The sequence below is a fragment of the Macrotis lagotis genome, chromosome 4 (assembly GCF_037893015.1).
Source record: "Macrotis lagotis isolate mMagLag1 chromosome 4, bilby.v1.9.chrom.fasta, whole genome shotgun sequence".
In the NCBI taxonomy this organism is placed as follows: Eukaryota; Metazoa; Chordata; class Mammalia; order Peramelemorphia; family Peramelidae; genus Macrotis; species Macrotis lagotis.
The window spans coordinates 239,452,725-239,472,691 of record NC_133661.1 but is presented as its reverse complement, the minus strand read 5'-3'; the positions used below and the strand labels follow the sequence as shown (position 1 = coordinate 239,472,691).

Here is a 19,967-nt window from a genome sequence, read left to right as displayed (position 1 = left end):
AAAAGGATGTGATAAAGATAAAATTATGTTTGATTTTAGCGTCAATAGGGAGACATTGGAGCTTATTGAGTAGATGAATGATGTAGTTAGAACTATAATCACTTTGGCAGCTGTGTGAAGGCAAGAAAACCAGTTAAGAGATTATGGCAATATTCCAGGCAAGAAGTGATAAAAGTTTGAACTAAGAAAGTGGATATTTGAATAGAAAGAGAAATATACATGTAAGAGATGTGGAGGAGGAAGAAATGACAAGATTTTGAGAACTGACTATGTAGGATGAAGGATATGATCCTGATGTTGTGGTATGAGTTTTTGAAAAAGAAAATATAATGAGATCTGAGATACAGATCTCATTCCATTCTTGGCTACTCATCCTGTTCCACCCAAAATGAAAAGTTGTAGTGTGTATGGGAAAGTGTTACTCTTTTCTCACTGATCCTGAACAAAGAGAGTGTTCCTATGAGCACTTGCCACAGTCATGACATGATCTGAGTATCACAAGTTGAGTATTCTGGAGCAGAGGTTGCTATTTATTTTGTGTACTCTGGAAGTGGTTAGTTTATATCTGTCTTTACACAATGATAGGAGACTGTACAGGTATAGTTGGGAACTTACAAAGGGGAGGAAGTTAAAAGAAAGGGATAGTATTAGTGGTAATATGATTGTGTCGAAGGTAAGCACTATGATTCACTATTGTGACCCATGTTTCTACCTTTGATAACTTGATTACTTATTAAGTTGATCAAAAATATTCTATTATTTCTGTCTCTGGCATTCACTTTCTGTGGGAGATACCTTTGCCTGGTGTAAACAATATTATTATCCCTTTCCCAGTGTTGGCATACCTGGTTTATGAATTATTTAAATTGATGTTATATTATTTTCCCCTGACTCAATGATCTTGCCTTTTACCTTTCTGAGAAAATCTCTGCTATTCATTATAAACTCTTTATTCTCTACTATTCCATGTTTCAAAACACTTCTGCCATTAGTCATTTTTCCCTCATTTGATTCAAAATTTGAGGAAGAAGGAGCTCTTCATCTTGCAAGAGAAACTCCTACAGGTATGATCATTAACCCATGTACTTAGGGTGCTTTTTTTAGTACTACAATCTTCAATAATTCTCCATCTCTTTTGCATGATTAGGATAAGGTTGTCTGTAAATAAGAGCACCTAAAGAACTTTATAGCCTATAGGGGAATTGCTATTTTGAACACTATCTAAGATGTTGACAAATATTTGACAAATATCTTCCTTTCTCTCTAAACTCACACACACATACACACACACAAACACAGAAAGACACACACACACACAGAAAGACACTCACACTAACATACATTATATGTATGTATTTTGTGTTTGTAAATATGTATCTTTCTATCAATCTATTTATATACATACACATGTGAAATTTTGTTTTAATCTAATTATATCTTGTTATAGTTGAATAAAATTAGTTTACTTACTGTTCTAAAATATATGATCTACCATTTCTCATAACTGTTCTTTCTGTCTTGTGCCTGGAAAGTATTATCTTCTTGTTCTCCCCACTTACAATCCACTGTCCTTCAAAGCTCAACTCAAACATCATTCTCCACTTTCATGGGAGCCTTTTATCTGATTCTCCTATGCTACTAGTTTTTCCTTCTTCTGTAATGATTATTATTTCTGTAACATGTATTCAAAAAATAATCACTTGCTAGTCATCTCCTTTTATAGAAGGAAATCTTCATTCTTTTTTAAAAATTCTTAGTGGGTAGGGGCAGCTAGGTGGCAGCCCTGGAGTCAGGAGTACCTGGGTTCAAATCTGGTCTCAGACACTTAATAACTACCTAGCTGTGTGGCCTTGGGCAAGCCACTTAACCCCATTTGCCTTGCAAAAACCTAAAAAAAAAATTCTTAGTGGCTAATAAAATGTCTCTGATACTGTAGGTATTTTAAAAATTGTTATTGTCACCAACACAATTAACTCCACCTGTGTCTTTTATAAGGACTTTGTAAATGTTAAATAAAGCCTGAATGTCCCTATAATCTTAGACTGCACATCTATGATAAAGAATAGAATGGGACCAAAGGATTGAGTTGCTTGATCTCAGACTGACTACTTTCCCCCTCTATTTCTTTCCATCATACTTTCAGATAAAATCTCAATCAACCACTTTGCACTTCTAATAATGTGCTTTAAGTTTCAGATTTTAGGGTTAGATATATAATTTGCAAGCAGTATCTGTTCTAATAACTGAATTGCTATGCATACAATACTATAACAATTATAAAGACCTTATAGGGGAGAGTTAAAACAGATGAAAAATATAGTTGAAAGAATTCCATAGATCAATCATATGTATATATATATATATATATATATATATATATATATCCTATATAGTTTATTAGTTTCATCTGCCTATGAAAATAATATTTCATTCTTCTATAGGATAGATTATATTTTTGGGTGTGAATTTATGAGGCAATTATAAGAAAATACAAATGAAGTATTTAGTGGTTCCATACTGTGGAATGGTGATTATTGCTATTCTTTTTCCTATTTCAGTAGTGAAGGATATTATCTTAAGAACACTGGAAGATTTCAGGGGTGAAGAAATCACTACCTTGGGAATGATAGATATTCAATTGAAGTTGTTATACTGAACTAGGTCTGAAGCTTCAAGGTAAAGAATCAGAAGGAGGAAGATATATTGATTGGATCTGGTAAATATAGCCAAGTTAGGAGTAGGGAGATAAAATTTGATGAGAAATGATTCCCTTTAAAATTCACAAAAATAGGTGTGAGTGCTAAGTTCAATACATAGTAACACAAGGAAAAGACAATGTTAGGACTCACTGTGCAAACTTCCATACTTCCATTCAATGGATAATAGAAGGAGCCTTCTCAGATCTTCACCCCATTTCCAGTCGTTATATTGTTTTCTTTTATTTATTTTTTTAGGTTTTTTTTTTTTTTTTTTTTTTTTTTGCAATGCAATGGAGTTATGTGACTTGCCCAAAGCCACACAGCTAGGTAGTTGTTAAGTGTTTGAAGGCAGATTTCAACTCAGGTACTCCTGACTCCAGGGCCGGTGTTCTATCCACTGCGCCACCTAGCGGCCCCAGGTTGTATTGTTTTCAATAAAAAATTTATTCTTGAGAATAGTCATACCCTGGTTCATAAGGATCGTGCAGTCACCTGATTTCCATTGTTCAAATGCGTCTGGGATGTAACTGCTTATTGTATTTTAGCTGTCACAGTGAGTAGCAAGTTATAAAATTAGGTGTTTAAATTGCATTTTCATATACTTCTCACTTGGTGCCATAAAGTTTGTGAAACATTGATGTTATTTATGACACATTAAGCATAACCTAGTACAGGGAAAAATATGTTTTTATAGAATTTTTAAAAAGTATGATTATAAGGTTATCTCCTTAGTTTTAGAAGTCATTTGTTTGTGAGGGGAAAAATAAAATTCCCAATAAAAAAGAGTAATTGTCAACATTTGAATAGAGATTTTTAATACTACATAAACCAGAGGCACCATGTTAAGTGCATAGAGTGCTGACTTTGAAGTTTGGAATCCCCAGCTTGAAATACAGACACTGATACTTGCCAACTAAGTGATCCTGGTCAGACTTCTTGGGTTGCTTTCTAAGACTGAGGCAACTATCATAATATTATTAAATTACAGATGGAAAGATAGTTCCTATGTGAGAAGAAAACTGATTAATTCATCCAAATTAGGCAAGATGCTTGTAGTCATCTCATTTGTTTTTAAATATTTTCTTGAACAATCAAATCAATGAACAAGCATTTTATATATTACATACTATACACACACACACACACACACACACACACACACACACACACACCTACATATAACCTTGTACTTATTTAGAAATCCATACAATTTCTGCTTCTATTTATGAGGTGGGTACTATTTTCTTTCATAAGTCAAAGTCATTTTGTATTTTTCCAAAATCAACTATCTCATCCTCCTTTATATTATTCCATCACAATCATATCCCATGACTTGTTTAACCATTCCCCAATCAAAGGACATTATTCTTTAACTAATTTGATTCTAATAAAATGATACCTCAAAGTTGATTTAATTTGTATTTTTCTCAATATTGATTTTAAACATTTTTCATTGAAATCACTATATAATTTTGATTTCTTCATTAAAATACTGCCTATTCATATCTTTAGACCATTTATCAACAGGGAATGAAAATTATTATTAATAGTCCTTAGAAATAATTTGGCTAGAAGATGTGAGGAACAGAAGGATAAAGACACAATCCATGCTTTCAAAGATCCTAAGAATCTAGATGAAGAATAGGAGACCTGAAAGAATAGATTAATCACAGGAACTCTCCAAATTGTAGATTCCTTTTAACAATGAAGCTTAACAACTATTCTATAATTTATAATCTTGAAGAATTTCTTAGAGCATTGAGAGGTTATGTGACTTTTATAGCAGCTAATAAACAGATAACATGGAACAGAAATGTAACTTGAATCTAGGTCTTCCTCCCTTTTTAGTAGAGAAATAGTGAGCAGAAAAATATGTTTTTTAATGAATTTGTTTCCTTTGCACTGACCATGTACCTTATATTTAACATTGTTCAAATTATTGAAATGAGGTCAATGTACTTCTAGTAAAGTACCTGGCTAAGTACCCTGGCTAGCAAATCTCTGCCCCTAGGCTCAAGAAAAGTCCCTACTAACAAAACAATACATCTTGCCCTAACCTAAAAGATTTAAGTCTTTAAACTACTGTCCCTCATCAACATATGGCTCCTTATCTCAACTTTGATCTCTGAGTTATCTGCTCTCTCATCTACACATCCTAGATGTTTGTCCTTTGAATGATGTTTGTCTTTCATTCTTGAAGAAGACCATGACATCAGGGGAGATGATGTCATGACAAGCACACTTACTGAACTTGAGTGAGGGGGGTACTGTTTTAAGTTACCAGCCTCATTTTCTCCTCTAGAGTCATCTGGGTGCAGTGACCAGATATGAATCAGGATGACTGGAGAGGTGCCTAGATGTGAGGCAATCAGGGGTAAGTGACTTGCCCAAGGTCACACAACTTTTATGTGTCAAGTATCTGAAACTGGATTCAAACTCATGTCCTCCTGATTCCAAAGTTAGCAATCTATCCACTTCGCCCATGTCCTTAAAAACAAAACAAAACTTTAAAAACTCACTGTCACTTAATTGAGTTGCTTGTCCTTTTTCCTGAAGCTAGCCCATTCTTGGGGAGCCTGAGCCCCCAGGGATTCTCTCATTCTCCTATACCTTTCTGTATTGCTTATCTCCTCATGGTGACTGATGTTTCTGACCTTGCTGCTGCTGCTAATCCCCTTAGGGCATCAGTGATTTGTAACTATCTTTACTCTTTGTATCCCTTAATTTCTTCTAGGCACAAGAATACTTAAATAAACCTTTCTGTCCCAAAATATATGTGGATCAGAATTGGTACTTTCATGAATTCTTCATTATTTGCTAGACTACCATAAAAAACATTTTTTAAAAAAAGCTTTTTCTTAAAGTTCTTCAATTGTCCTCTTTTCATCAACTTGGAATCCTTATTGCTCTATCAACTTGGAATTCATATCTCTCTGCTGTGGTTGCCTCATAATATGTCCTGAAAAGATAATTTAACTAAATCGAATTCAATAAACATTTATTAATCACTAACCAAATGAAAAATGCTAAGAGCTGGAGATAAAAGATAAAATTTGCAAAATAGTTCCTACCCTCAAAGAGTTTACATTATATTAGCAATACTTATCATTGATAATACAAGTTAATATATGATATTTGCAATGGGGTTGTGGTGGAGCAGTACAGATTATAAGAAAAAGACAAAAGAAAAAAGAACAATCTTGCCTGGGTTGGTTAAGGAAGGCTTCTTAGGGGAAGTGAAATGAGCTGGAAAGCCTTGAAGATTAAGGGTAGTTAGACATGTTTTCTATCTTTGGTAGTGACAGCAAAAGGCAGATTTCAGAGAGGAGAAAAAGTGTAAACAAAGATGCAGAGGTGAGTGTATGCAAGATCTAAGTAGGACAACCAGTTTAACCCCCAAAACTGGGAATAGATGAAAATAATGCGGGAAAAGTTTTCTTTAAATCATTCATATATAGTATGAATTTTCAGAGATATTTCCAATATGCAAACAGCAAACTAATTTAATTTATGTTGTAATTATGTGTAGCATGCATATAATTAACATGGGTGATATTATTATAATTAATTAATAATTTACATCTTCATGCCTGGAATTTTTTCTGTCCTTATTTCTGTCTCCCAATTTCCATCACTTACCGAATATTCCAACTACTACAGGAAACCTTTTCTCTATCTATTGCCTTTCCTTTGTGGGATTGCCTCCAAATTATCTTATATATACATATACATATACACATACACATATATATACATACACATATACACACATGTATATGTATACACATACACATACATATTCATATATATTTTTGTAAAGTACATAATTATTTGCATGTTGTCTCACCCATTAGATTAAAAGCACCTTGAAAGGAAGGATTGTCTTTTGCCTTTGTATTCCCAAAGTTAAGCTTAATAAATCTAAAATAAGGAATATATAATGAATATGAATGGTTAGGTCCCCACTTCATTAAAAATTAATAGATCAGATTAATAGATTAATAGATCAGAACCCAAGGTAATATGAAAAAATTTCTAAGAGAGATATGAAAAAATGAATTCAGCGATTCACTTGCCATGCGTTTTCTAAAATCTTACTGATCCAAAAAAATTCTCAACTTATCTGGCTTGTGCCAGATGAAGTGAGCATAGTTTTATGGAAACAGACCCCAAACTTTCTTGAAAACTTAAATTACATTAATTTCTAAAAAAACTAGATTTTTCTTTATGGATTGGAAGGAGGGGAACAGTGAAAGTGGGGGGATAAGCAAATCAACCAGTATTGTACAATATGATTTAGATAATACTTGTCTTTATTGGAATTGTGAGAGTTGAAAAATTAAAAATTTCTTGACCTTGAAAGCTAAGGAGAAGATACCTTTGGGAGGAAGAGGACAAGTATTGGAAAGCAGAAGATAAACTGGAGAGACCTCATGCAGACTTCACAGTTTTACTTTATAGTGTCTTACCTTCATTTATTATATATATATATATATATATATATATATATATATATGTACACATATATATACATATATATATGTATATATATAAATATATATACATATATATGTATATAGTATGTAAAACCTTGTTCCATCGGAGAATTATGGGGAAAAGTGTAAAGTATGTTTATTTATATTTTGTTATGTTTATGTACATGTTTATTTATGATTATATATTTAATATTCACAATTATAATTGATGTAATTATATATTTAATTAATGTTTATTTATAAACATGAATATGAGTTGTACTATAGCATAAACTTTAGTCCTTATTGTAAAAGGAGATGGTTTTCTCTTTATATGAAATTGAGGACATTATTGTTTTCTAAACCCTAAAAACACTCTTGTGAATTTGTACAGTATATTTGCAGTATATAAAAATTATGGTAAGTACTTTGGGAGGTAAATAGTCAGTTATTATTTCCCCAGGTATAAAATTATATCTCCCCAATAAAATATTATTTTAAATAAAATAAAGAAAAATTTTCTAGTCAAAAATTATTGCTATAATGGAAAAGTCTCTAGGTATTTTCAATATTTAACAACTTAGATGTCTACAGATATGTATATATTCAGTCTTACCCTTTGTGGGGGAAATAGTGACCTTGAACATCTTTTCAGTTGGTATTTAATTTAATTCAATATAATAATTTGTTTAATGTGCCTATAAAATCAAACCTAAAGATTTTTTTGTTATGCTATACATTTGATAAAAGACAGCTGAAGTAATTTTCATACAATTCATTTTTCAGCATGTTTATCATACAGAGACTTTTATTTGTGATCCCATTATACAATGATTAAATAAATGTAGAAAAGGAACTGAGGGCTTTCACTCTCCTCCTCTTCCATCACAAAATAAAATGAAATTCTCAAAGAAATAAACAATCAAAGCTAAGAGAAGTCCTTTGGCCTAGACTAGGCTTGTAGTGATCTCAGAGCTTTGGGAATATTAGGATTAGTGTTTTGCTTGGTGGCAAATGAGCAGAGTAATGTTAAAGGGTCATTCATGGATTGAATTTGCAGATTATATACTGAAAAAGGTAATCACATGACCTTGGAAATGGACTATTGATTTCATATTTGCAGTATTCCATTAGAATGAATAAAATTGAGAGTAGAGATCAATTTCTATCCCCAAAAGCTATCATATAGTAGAACAATAAATATATATTAAAAGAAAAATGTCTCTTTTCTTCTTTTGTCCCAAAGGTGGAAAAATATGATAGGTGAAACCTTTCACCCTAACTACTTTCCATTCACCCTTGTGGCAAGATCTGAAACATCAAGTCTCACCATTGATGGAAAATGTTTTAGGTTCATATCAATTAGTTTTAAACGACTTAGATTAGTCATTAACTTGTAATGTCTAGATAATAACATAAATACATATAGTCAAATTTTGTTTTAAAATGTCCATTATTACTCATTCACTGGAAAGTTAAGCTTTTTAACATTCTGAAATAACTCAAACATGAGAGATAATCACATTTCTATTGATGTTATTAGAATGAATCAGAATTGAATTTAACATAAAAGTTTTTAAGGCAAAGATATTTCTTATCCAATATTTCTAAGGTAATGATGATTCTTAAAAAGCCATATAACCCATAAAACAATTTCTCTCTGTTAGGTTTGCCCTTAGATGGATCAAGTGATCCAGTTCTAATGCATCTTCTACTTATTTCTCTTATCTTCCCTAAGAATTAAGATACTTGTCATACATTTTAGAATATCACCATATATGAATAATCTGGAAGTCCTTCTATAATATAATGCACTTTTAAATTCAGAATAATCAATTGCCTAGAGTATTAGATCTGGAAGACTTTTGCTTTGTTTTGTTTTGCGATATGTAAAAACTGGACCATTGGTTTCATCTTTTCAGGGGAATCCCTGGTATGGAAACATCCTTCACTGATAAAGATCAACAATTTGACCACAATTTATAATCTAAGGGAGTTACTGGGGATAATAAGAGGTTAAATGACTTTTCCAGGATTAATCACCAAAGGCAGGAATAGTATTCATTAAAGGCAGGACTTGAATAGAGATTTTCCTGACTCTAATTCTTTTAACTATGTCACACTCCTTCCTTGGAATAGAATTTAAAGATTATATAGTTCAGGATTGCATTAATATCAGATCTTACTTGCTCCTGCAGAGAGTGGATTGTAAAATTTCTGTGTGAACATTTATGTTTCAGAAAGTGGCAAACAGTATAAATCAGGACTTGGTTTATAGTTTGTTGATTGTCTAGACTTAGTTAACTGATGAAGAAAATGCTATTAATGTGGATTAAACTTAAAGTGTGTTGTATGGATTTTTTTCTTTGACAGTTTGATCATCCTTTTATTCTGAAACATTCAATATGTTACTATTCAATTCAACAGCATTAATTAAATACCTATTCTACATGGGTATTGTCTGGTTTTTGTCCTTCATTATCAAAGAAAAGCAAAATGACTACACTGTGTCTGAGACAAAGTATAGTGTATTCAACTGTGGCTGATCAGACCAATATGAGTTTAGAATGTTCTACCATAGGTTGGGCACAAATAATTTATGTGAACACCTGAGCTGGGTACTCTAAACTTACGTATATCATGTTTCCTTTGAGCTACTTCAATTCTTCCTTCCTCATGGATTCAGCCTCCTCACTGATGAGGGCATGCCATACCAGTTTTGTGCCAGTGTCTCCCATGCTGTACCATCAATTCTAAGTTCTTCAATGAGTCCTTCAGAAGTCTCAGTATTGCTTCTTCTGATCCCACTTACCCTGTGTGAGTTCTCCATAAATTACATATGTGGGCATAGTGGTAGGTAGAAGGTATATACAGATAAAAAATAACAAAGGCCTTCCCTTCAAGGAGCTTACAATCTAGCAGTGAGGACTAAAGATAAAGATAATTATAATACAATTTATAACATTATTACGTGTATAGAAAACATTGTAGTGATGTAAGAGATTTAAGGAAAGAGTATTCTGTTTTAGACTCAGGCTTAAAATTGACTTGAGTAGGATATGGTACCTAAGCTGTTCCTTCAATGGGAGTGGGGGAGATATGGAGTGAATTTTTCCTCCATATGAGAACAAGTATGCTAAAAGACCCAGAGGCAAGGCAACAGATAGAATCAATGAAGAGCGAGTTCTAATTTCTTTCTGTGACATCCCTTAACTGTAGACGTTCTTTAAAGTCCAGTTAGGCACAACCTGCTCCATGAAACTGTGATGATCACCCTCACTGAAAGTATTGTTTTCTTCATCCATTTTCCTTGGCCAATTTGCTTGATTACCTGCTTCACTCTTATTGCTCTATATCTTTTTTCAGGCATAGAAACATGTACGATCTATTAGATTTATTATATTGCAAACTTGTGTGTGTGTGTGTGTGTGTGTGTGTGTGTGTGTGTGTGTGTGTTTGTGTGTTTGTGGCTGAGTATAAAACATCTTGTCCAGGGTCACATGACCAGTAAGTGTTTAAGATAAGATTTGTACTCATGTCTTCCTGACTTCAGGGTTTGAGCTCTAATCACTGTGCCATCTAAATGCCCCAGATATAAACGCTTTGAAGTCAAGAATTGAGCTCTTTTAAATTCTTGTATCCCAAATGTCTAACAGTGACTTAATGCACAATAGGTGTTTAATAAATATTTGTTGAAATGTGCAACCTTGGATTGAAGGAATCTTCAGTGGAATAATGTACAGATATGTCCTTGAATATATGATTAAAATATAGAATATAGAATCAATATCTAACATATTTATCAAAACATTGAAAAAATACAGGTCATAAGCTCATCAAATTGAAAGAAGGTACAAAATTAGGAGAGATGTCTAATATATTACATAACAGAATCAGCATTTCATAAGATCCTAATTTTTTTTTCCTTTCAATTCAAAAAACCCTTTTCTCTCCCTTCTACTTCTGCATTGGAAATAAACAAACACAAAGATAAAGAAAACCTTTGAAACAAAAATATATATATTAGAATTTCCACACTGGTAATGTTTTTAAAAAAGTCTCATTGTACATCCCCAAATTCATCACTTCTTTGTTGCTAGGTCAGTAGCATGCATAATCATTGAAAAAATACCTTAATAAGTCAAAACATTAGGCCAAATATAAAAAGTTGACATTTGATATGAATGTAATATGTTTCTTTTTTTTGTAAAATGTTAAATTCATGAGTACAATATGGAGGTAATAGAAGAATAATTAGCTAGATATTCATGGGAAAAATTTTTGGATTTTTGTAGACTAGTATACTGATCAATTTGTCAATTGTGTTATGATGGTTATTAAAGTTGTTGCAATTTTATACTGCATTAGTGACTACATAATTTTCAAGAATTAAGGTATGATAATCCATTTGGTGAGACCACACATGAAATATTGTTTTCAATTTTTGGTATCATATTTTATGAAGAACATTGTCCTAAGATTATGAGAAAATAGTGAAAAAGAGAAGTCTTGGGTTCTGGAGAGCATAATAGCATAATAGCTCTCTTCAAGTATTTTGAAGTCTGTCTTTTGGAATAGGGAATACATTTATTCATTTATTCTGTTTGACTACAGAGCACATAATTTGAAAACAATTAGACTTCTGTATGATGTGAGAAAAATTCTCCACTAATTAAGACTATTACAAAATAGAATGAATTGAATCAGTAGTTATATACTTTTGTCTGATGCTCTTCAAGGACTAGACTACTATATTTCAGAAAAAATTTTCTAGAGGTCAAAGGTTGGACTAAAATGACCTTTGAAATTCCTTTACTGTTGAGATTCTATTGTTTATTTTGATTTCTTGAATATTCATTGTTTTGGAGAAATGTTCTAGGATACCTTTTGGTCTCTATTTTATTAGCAAAATTCTTTAAACTAAAATCAGATTCACGTGTTATCTTTAAATAGTGTTAGAGTCAAAACAAAACAAATATAAACCATGTATCTTTTCTCATAGAAAAAAAAAATCAGAGTTGGTGGGAAATTAAGATTAAGAGGAGAAGGAATAGTATTGAGAAAGCACTAAAAGCCACCAATGAGTCAAGTTCCAGGCAGTCTGTTAGAAGAAAAATGGATAACTCAAGGTGCTCATATTATGGCAGAGAGCAGACTTGTGAATAAGTAAAACTGAATATAGAATATACAATAGCGTGGAAGAGTTTGTGTCCACATCATTCCAATATAGTCATTATATTCATATACAGAACAAACATTATTAGAAAATTGTGTTGGTCCTTTTCTGATGATCCCAGGACATACTTACATATTTCATGCATTCATACACACATATGAAAATACACACAAATATAAATATATGTATATATTCAGTCATTCATCTATGATCTATCTATCTATCCCCAATCCTGTGGGGTTTTTTTGTGTGGAAGAAATTTTCTCTACCAGTATAAATAGACAAATTATTCCTTTCTAACTTCAAATTCAGGAAGCTGAATGCCTAGAAGTGGTGATCTACTCATAGTCATACATCTATCATGTTTTCCATGCATCACAGGTTTAGAGAACTTACAGAAAGGTGTAAGAGGAGGAGGACTGAGAGGCCATTGTTTCTAAAGCCCTAACTTGAGAACTGCTAAGATGAGGAAATTGAAGTTCAGAGGGGTTAAATGACTTCCAAGATCAGGCAAGTGACATGTTTCCCACTCAGACCCACTCCACATTCAAGCCAAACTGACCCGCTTGCTCCTCTTCTTACATGATATTTCATCTCGCTTAACTCTGTTCCTCATCTCTATGTCTTAAAATCCCCAATTCTCTTTTCAAGATTCAATTAAATGTTGCTTCCTTCAGGAGGTGTTTTCCTATTTCCTCCAGCTATTAATATGATCTGAACCTAAAAATTTTGCATTTTTCTTTTTCTTTCTCTCCCTTTCACCATCCCTCTATTATGTCTCTATATGTCTCTTTGTGTGTAATTATATCAATGCATAAATATGTATTCATATATACACGTATATTTGTGCATATATTTCCATGTATATGTATATACATATATGTATAGGATAGTTATATGTATATGTATAAGATATATATATATATATATATACATAAGTGTAATGTGTATTTATGTATTTATATATATAGTGTTGACTAATTTGTGAAGGTTGTAGAATGCAAATACTTTGAAGAATAGGATTATTGCACTTTTATATTTGTATATCTAATACAGCACAACTTAATAAATGAGTGCTTTTTGATTGATAGAGAAAGAAGTTGGGGTACAGAAAACTAAAAGCTACTGAGTAGTTGCTAGACTGCTAAAATGTTGGAAATCTATCCAACACTAAGTCATGTGAAACAAAGATTTCCAGAGAGGTTTCTTCCCTTAAGCAAGTATTGTCCCATGTAAGCTTTGGAAGGCAGAAATGATAGCATGGTCCTCTTTAATCTCCTGAGTGGATGTGAGCAGTTTCCCTGATATAAGCCTGATAGGAAAAGACAGCCTTTTCCCTCAGTACGACTTCATAATAGTTAGAAAGCCCCAGTTCCTGCTAAACCTGTTTAGTAGTTGGCAGTGCTGTGACTCCAAATCAAACAACTTAAATTGTCATTGTAGAACTTTGTCTATTAGGGAAGACAATGTCCCCTGAATACTGATGATGTAAAGGAGCACTTTTGTCTGGCAATAGGTAAACCAGGACATCTTGAACAAGAGTCAGTGGAAAGAACACTTTATGAGTAACCTGAGGAGGCTATGTGGTAACTTCTTTAGAGAAGTAGAAGCAGCATTCTAGGTTTAGACCTGTCTTGATAGAAAATAAAAAGGCATACAATGTCAAGTATACTTCAGTCTACACAGAAAGAGCACCCGATCTAAGCAAAATTTAATTCTTGTTCTTTTGATAATTACCTTTCTGTGAATTGACGTAAGTCACTTTACCTACTTGGTGTAGAAGTTTGCTCAGTTACAAAATAGAGACTCTAGTGTTTGCATTTCCATCATGGGAAAGTGAACAGAACAGTGATTCTGGAGTCAATCTAACTGGGTTCAAATTCTACTTCTGATGCTCATTTGACTCTTTAATAAGTCACTTTACCTAGTCTGCACTTCAAATTTTTTGTCTAAGATGAAGTGACTGGACTGGTGTCCTTCTCAAGTCTACATCTATAATCCTATAGCATTTTTGGGAGGGAAGCACTTTGTGAATTGTAAAGTATGATGAAAATGTGGAATATTATAATGATTAAATTATGGTTGTGATCTCACCATTGTGGGGACTGATTTTGCCAAGGTAGATTACAATTCCTTATTGACTTCCTAGATTGAGTTTGATATCTGCTGTGCCCTTTCCCAAGACTAAATTACTTCCATGACTAGTAAGACAAACATACTTAGATTTCCCTCACATGGCAGCCATATACTATTTCTTTGCCAGATCTATCTTTAAAACTTGATATTTTAGAGGGTAACTTCCCTCTTTGATGATGTCATTTGTCCTTCATTCTTAAAGAAGCGAGGTGATATCATGACATGAAAATCAACTGGTTTTGAATGAGGGAAGGCTCTGCAAAGTCACCAGATTCACTTTCTCCTTCCAAGACTACTGGTTCCAGTAACCAAATCTAGATCAAGACCACTAGAGATGGCCCTGAGTGCAGTGGGAAATCTTGGCCTTTTAAAAGCTAAGTCTTTCCCAGATTAATATTTGACTGAGGAAATGCCTATCAGTCATTAAGGTTAGGTAAGAGAGATGAGAAGAGGCAAAAAGTGACCACTTCCAAAAAAAAATTAAACCAAAAAGGTAATATTCTCAGTATTTCTCATTGATCAAGAAAAGACTTTTTTGCAAAGGCAAAAAAAAATCAATCTGGGAGGGGAAGACCTTTGGATTCTGGTCAAAACAGAAATTATGGCTATTTACATTCACTCTGGGCTAATCAAGGTCCAAACAATGACTTCTCTTTAGGGTTTTAGGGATAACCCTAAGGGGTTGAATATTTTTTTAGCATTATAGCTCACCCCAAAATTTGTTTCCTTCATCAATCAATCCAACCTTTTGAAGTCCACAAACATTCTGAATTTAAAGTGGGAGAAGATAAAAAGGAGTTCCTTTTTAGTAACTGCATCGAACTGTTCTTTGCTCTAGGTTGTCTCATTACTTCAGTGCTCAGGTTCTGAACTTGTTGGTTATCTTATCCAAGACCTATAGGACATGATGTCACCCAATTTCAATATACTTGATGTGAAGTACTGTTTTATTTCAACTAATGGCTTTCAAATCTTCCAAAATGATTAAGGACTTTCTATATCTAGTTTATTGTCTTCAGTTGAATGAAAATATTCTCTCTTGATGAAAGTATCAGCATCTTGTTAACTACTTTAAGTGAGGTAGAGTGACTTAGTTAATTCTTTTTTTTTTTTTTTTTTTTTTTTTTTGGCAATGGGGTTAAAAGTGGCTTGCCCAAGGCTATACAGCTAGGAAATTATTAAGTGTCTGAGGACGGATTTGAACTCATGGTACTCCTGACTCCAGGGCTGGTGCTCTATCCGCTGCACCACCTAGCCAGCCCTGACTAGTTAATTCTTGACCTCGCATACACTCACTGAGAGGAAAAAACCTTTTAGCAAAAACAACAAACATAGAGCACTCAGAAATCACAGACCTACACTTCACCAAATAAAAAGGAGGTGAATTCCTTGTTTTCTCTTGGAGAGCTAAAAGTGATCATCTTAATTCTATTATGCTCTATTTTCATATCTTTTAATTTAGATAATTTTGTATATATATATACTTCCCTCAAAATTTTATGCTTTCACACAAAATAGCATTAATTGCATCAATTATTAATAATTTATAAAGAAAAATATTGTTCCATTATTTATTAATATAATTGATAAAGAAATACAAACTTAACAAAATATCAATGTTAAGGTGATGATGAGGAAATAGGTGATGTCTCCATAAAGATGAAAGTTCTTGGGGGTGGGGGGCGCCGCGGTGGGAGCCGGCCCAGCCGGGGCCATGGAGTGCCAGGACGCGCCGCCGGGGCCCTACCGGGCCGGCATGCCCCTGCGGCAGCACCGGCGGCGCCTGCACAGACACGGCGCCTGCTTCACGGCGGCGGAGGCGGCGGACTGGCTGCACGCGCTGCTGCGGGGCCACGCGCACTTCGGGCCGCCAGTGAGCCGGCGCCAGGCGCTGCAGCTGCTGGGCACCTGCACAACCACGTCATCGAGGACGTGCAGGGCCGCTGGGGCTCCGAGGACCTGGAGGGCCCCGGCCGCCTCTTCAGGAAAATACAGAACATATTAGAATTGAAATTAAAGATGAAAATAAAGAAAATCCAATAGAGGAAAGGGAAATAAGTCAAGAAGATATTGAAGAAATTTGGAGACATATTATTTTGATGTACCTACAAACCATTTTAGGTGTGCCATCTCTAGAAGAAGTCTTGGACCCAGCCCAAGTAATTCCTCAGTATATCATTTATGACATGACCTATACAAGTAAACATGGAGTGGTTGTATTGCAAAACAAGACAGATGACCTTCCTCACTGGGTATTATCTGCTATAAAGTGTCTAGCAAATTGGCCAAGAAGTAATGACCTGAGCCAATCAACTTACATTTGGATTTGAACGTGATGTATTCGGAACCATTCCTGACTATTTTCTAGCTCTCCCAGAACCTCTACTTACTTTCAAATATTATGAGTTATTTGTTAATATATTGGTTGTCTGTGGCTACATCACGGTTCCAAATAGAACCAGTGGAAAGCATAAAATCCAAGATGATCCACAGTCTTCAAAAGCCTTCAATGTAAACAGTATGAACTCGTTTAAATCAACTGAGTGTCTTCTTCTTAGTCTACTTCGTTAAGAGAAACATAAGGAAGAACCTGAAACTCTTCATATAAATGAGCAGGGATTTAAAAATCAATGTACCAAGAAACTTTGTGATCCAAGCAATAGAAGATCTAGGACTGATGTCTTAATTGGAGGGAGTTGTCAGAACTTAACAGTTTTGAAAAATGACACTATCTTGCCTTTATCTAAGCTTAGGCCAAGATGCTATTCTTTGGAAGGAATTGTAGATACTTCAGGGCTGGGTAGTTAAGAAGCCCAGAGCTTCAGTCGACTAGTCCAGTCTTAATGTAGCAAGTCAAAACAAGGAAAAACCATTGTTGGATTTGGACTCTGAAGAGAATGCTAAACTGGATCTTTGTTCAGATAGAGTCAAAAATCACCCTACGTTGGTTTTAAAAGAACACGCACAGTAACCGTTCAAGACCAGGAGGAGTCCTGCAGTGGGAAGCTTAAATCGAAGCAGCTTTGTCGGTCTCAGAGTTGGCTTTTCAGTAATAGAAGAAGTTGCCGCATCAATGTGCCTGTTGCTGAAATTACCATGAAGCCAAATCGTGGGGGTTCTCTTGGACAGAGCACCCCAGACATGTCTGTAGCCATGGAACGTCAGCCTGAGGATTCCAGGACCACAGTCAGGCAAAGACTCTGTCAAAGTACTTTAGAGCTTTCAGGAAAATCTTTTCCTCCAGTTTCTTCTATGATGACTGGCACGCAGTGTTTGCTGCAGCCTCATTTAGAGAGGGTTGCCATTGACGCCCTACAAATATGCTGCTTGTTGATTCCTCCGCCAAACCGGAGAAAGCTCCAACTTCTAATGAGAATGATTTCTCGGATGAGTCAGAATGTTGACATGCCAAAACTTCATGAAGTAATGGGAACGAGATCACTGATGATCCAGACATTCTCCCGATATGTGCTGTGCTGTTCCGAGGAGGTCGATCTTGACGAGCTGCTTGCTACCCGATTGGTTTCCTTTCTGATGGATCACCATCAAGAAATTGTTCAGGTGCCATCCCACTTACAGGCTGCCGTCGAGAAGCACCTGGACTGCTTGAGGAAAGGCTATATTGCATATCCGGGGGATGAACCATTTGCTGCCTTGCCAGCTTACTCCTATTGTAAGCAGATAAGCACCCAGGAATTTGACGAATATAAAGTTTCTACCTCTCAGGTTGAAATTGCAGAACTTTTGGAGAATCTTATCAAGGTTAAAAGCTTGCCTCTAAAAGAAAAAAAGAAAAAAATTAAATCAGTTTCAGAAGGAATATCCTGCCATCTACCAGACAAGATTCCCAACTACAGAAAGTGAAGCCGCCCTGTTTGGCGACAAGCCGACAATCAAGCAGCCAATTCTGATTTTAAGAAAGCCAAAGTTCCGTAGCCTTAGGTACTAACTTTTTAGCAGATGCTCTACAGTGAAGCCATACACTGAAGGCCAGAATATGAGGCAGTCTGCTGCTTCTGTCCTTGCCCAACATTCTCATGCTACAGACATAGGTGCCAAAGTAGTTAGTGATGTATATGCTCCGTGTTTACTCCTGAAGATCACAAGGAACCCAGTAGGTCATGATGGAGAACAAATGAAGAATGAATGATTAGTAACCAAAAGTATTCTGAGCACCCCATGCAAATGACCTGAAAAGCCATGATGACATCCCAGAGATGGATGGACTGGACCATTGACTAGTGAGCAGCAAAACTAGCTCAGAATTCTCTGGGGGAAAAAAAAAAAGACTGGCCCATGTGTTGGGTGGACAGGTGGTAAGATGAAGTTATAGGCAGTTAGGGAGACTGGTTAGCCATCTAGCTCAAGCATGGCTTGGTGCAGATTTTGTATCAACTTGATAACTAATATATTCTGCTATATTTTGCACTCCTATGTTCTTTTCCCTTTTTATATATTTGTGTATATTTGTTTAGAAGTTTAAAATTCAGTATGACATTTCTCTGCATTTATGTATTTCCAATGTGGTTGTTCAACCAGTCGAGATGCACTACTGGCTTAAGAACACAGAAATGTAAGCCTTGACCTGCACCTCCCAACAAAAGAGGGCAATACCCCTACTCCACCTTGGACCCATTATGGGCCCATTTAAGGGGAGCATTTTTCATAGGTACAAACCCAGAACCAGGGTTAGTGCCAACAGATTTCTTTTTAAAATGCCAGTAGTTCTCGCAGAATCACGATAAAGAATGATCTTTAGAAATTTTATCTGCCTATGAAGGATGATGCATTGTTCTTCCAGTAGGATGTCATGAATAATATTGAAATGGGGTAAGGGAGCTGCTTATATAGAGGATCCTCATGCTGTGGCCTTACATAAATCCATGGAATATTTTCCTTCTCCAGGTTCTTAATTTGTTTTCCACCCTAATAATTTGATGCTTCAAGTCAAAAGAGACTGAATTGAGAAATATGATACATTCAACTTCTCAGTGGAATTTTATGGTGCCTTAATTGTTAAATGGTAGCATTCTATTTAATATGTTGCCACTTTTTATTAAAAGTTTGGATAGTTTAAACAGAAAAAAAGATGAAAGTTCTTTGACAGTGAAAAACTTGTGACTGGCCCTGAAGTCTGAAATGCTCAGGGCTTTTATTTTACAAGCCTATAAAATTCATAAATAAAAATTTTCTGCAAAGACAACAAGTTGCTTGAGGAGAGGTTGAATAACAAAAGTCTGAGGGAAAGAGAAAGGAAAACAACCATAAGAAGTGACTGAGCTTAGACTCAAGTGAGTCCAGACTTGATGGGAGTGTAGGGCAAACTTTTATAAGTCTTTCCCACTTCTTGTGCAGGGAAGAGTCAGAGAAAATTGAGTAAAAGGGGGACCCCACTCCCTCTACAGGATTGAAGCCAGTTATCCATTCTGAGAGGTAGGAAGCTGGAGGAAGAACAAAATGAAGAAATGAGGTTGCTCTTTG

At 34.8% G+C, this 19,967-nt stretch overlaps 1 pseudogene; it reads left to right on the top strand.

Annotated features, from left to right (window-relative positions):
* Positions 1 to 5,978: 5,978 nt before the first annotated feature.
* On the top strand, positions 5,979 to 18,435 carry LOC141522885 (DEP domain-containing protein 1A pseudogene; annotated as a pseudogene).
* The last annotated feature ends 1,532 nt before the right edge of the window (positions 18,436 to 19,967 follow it).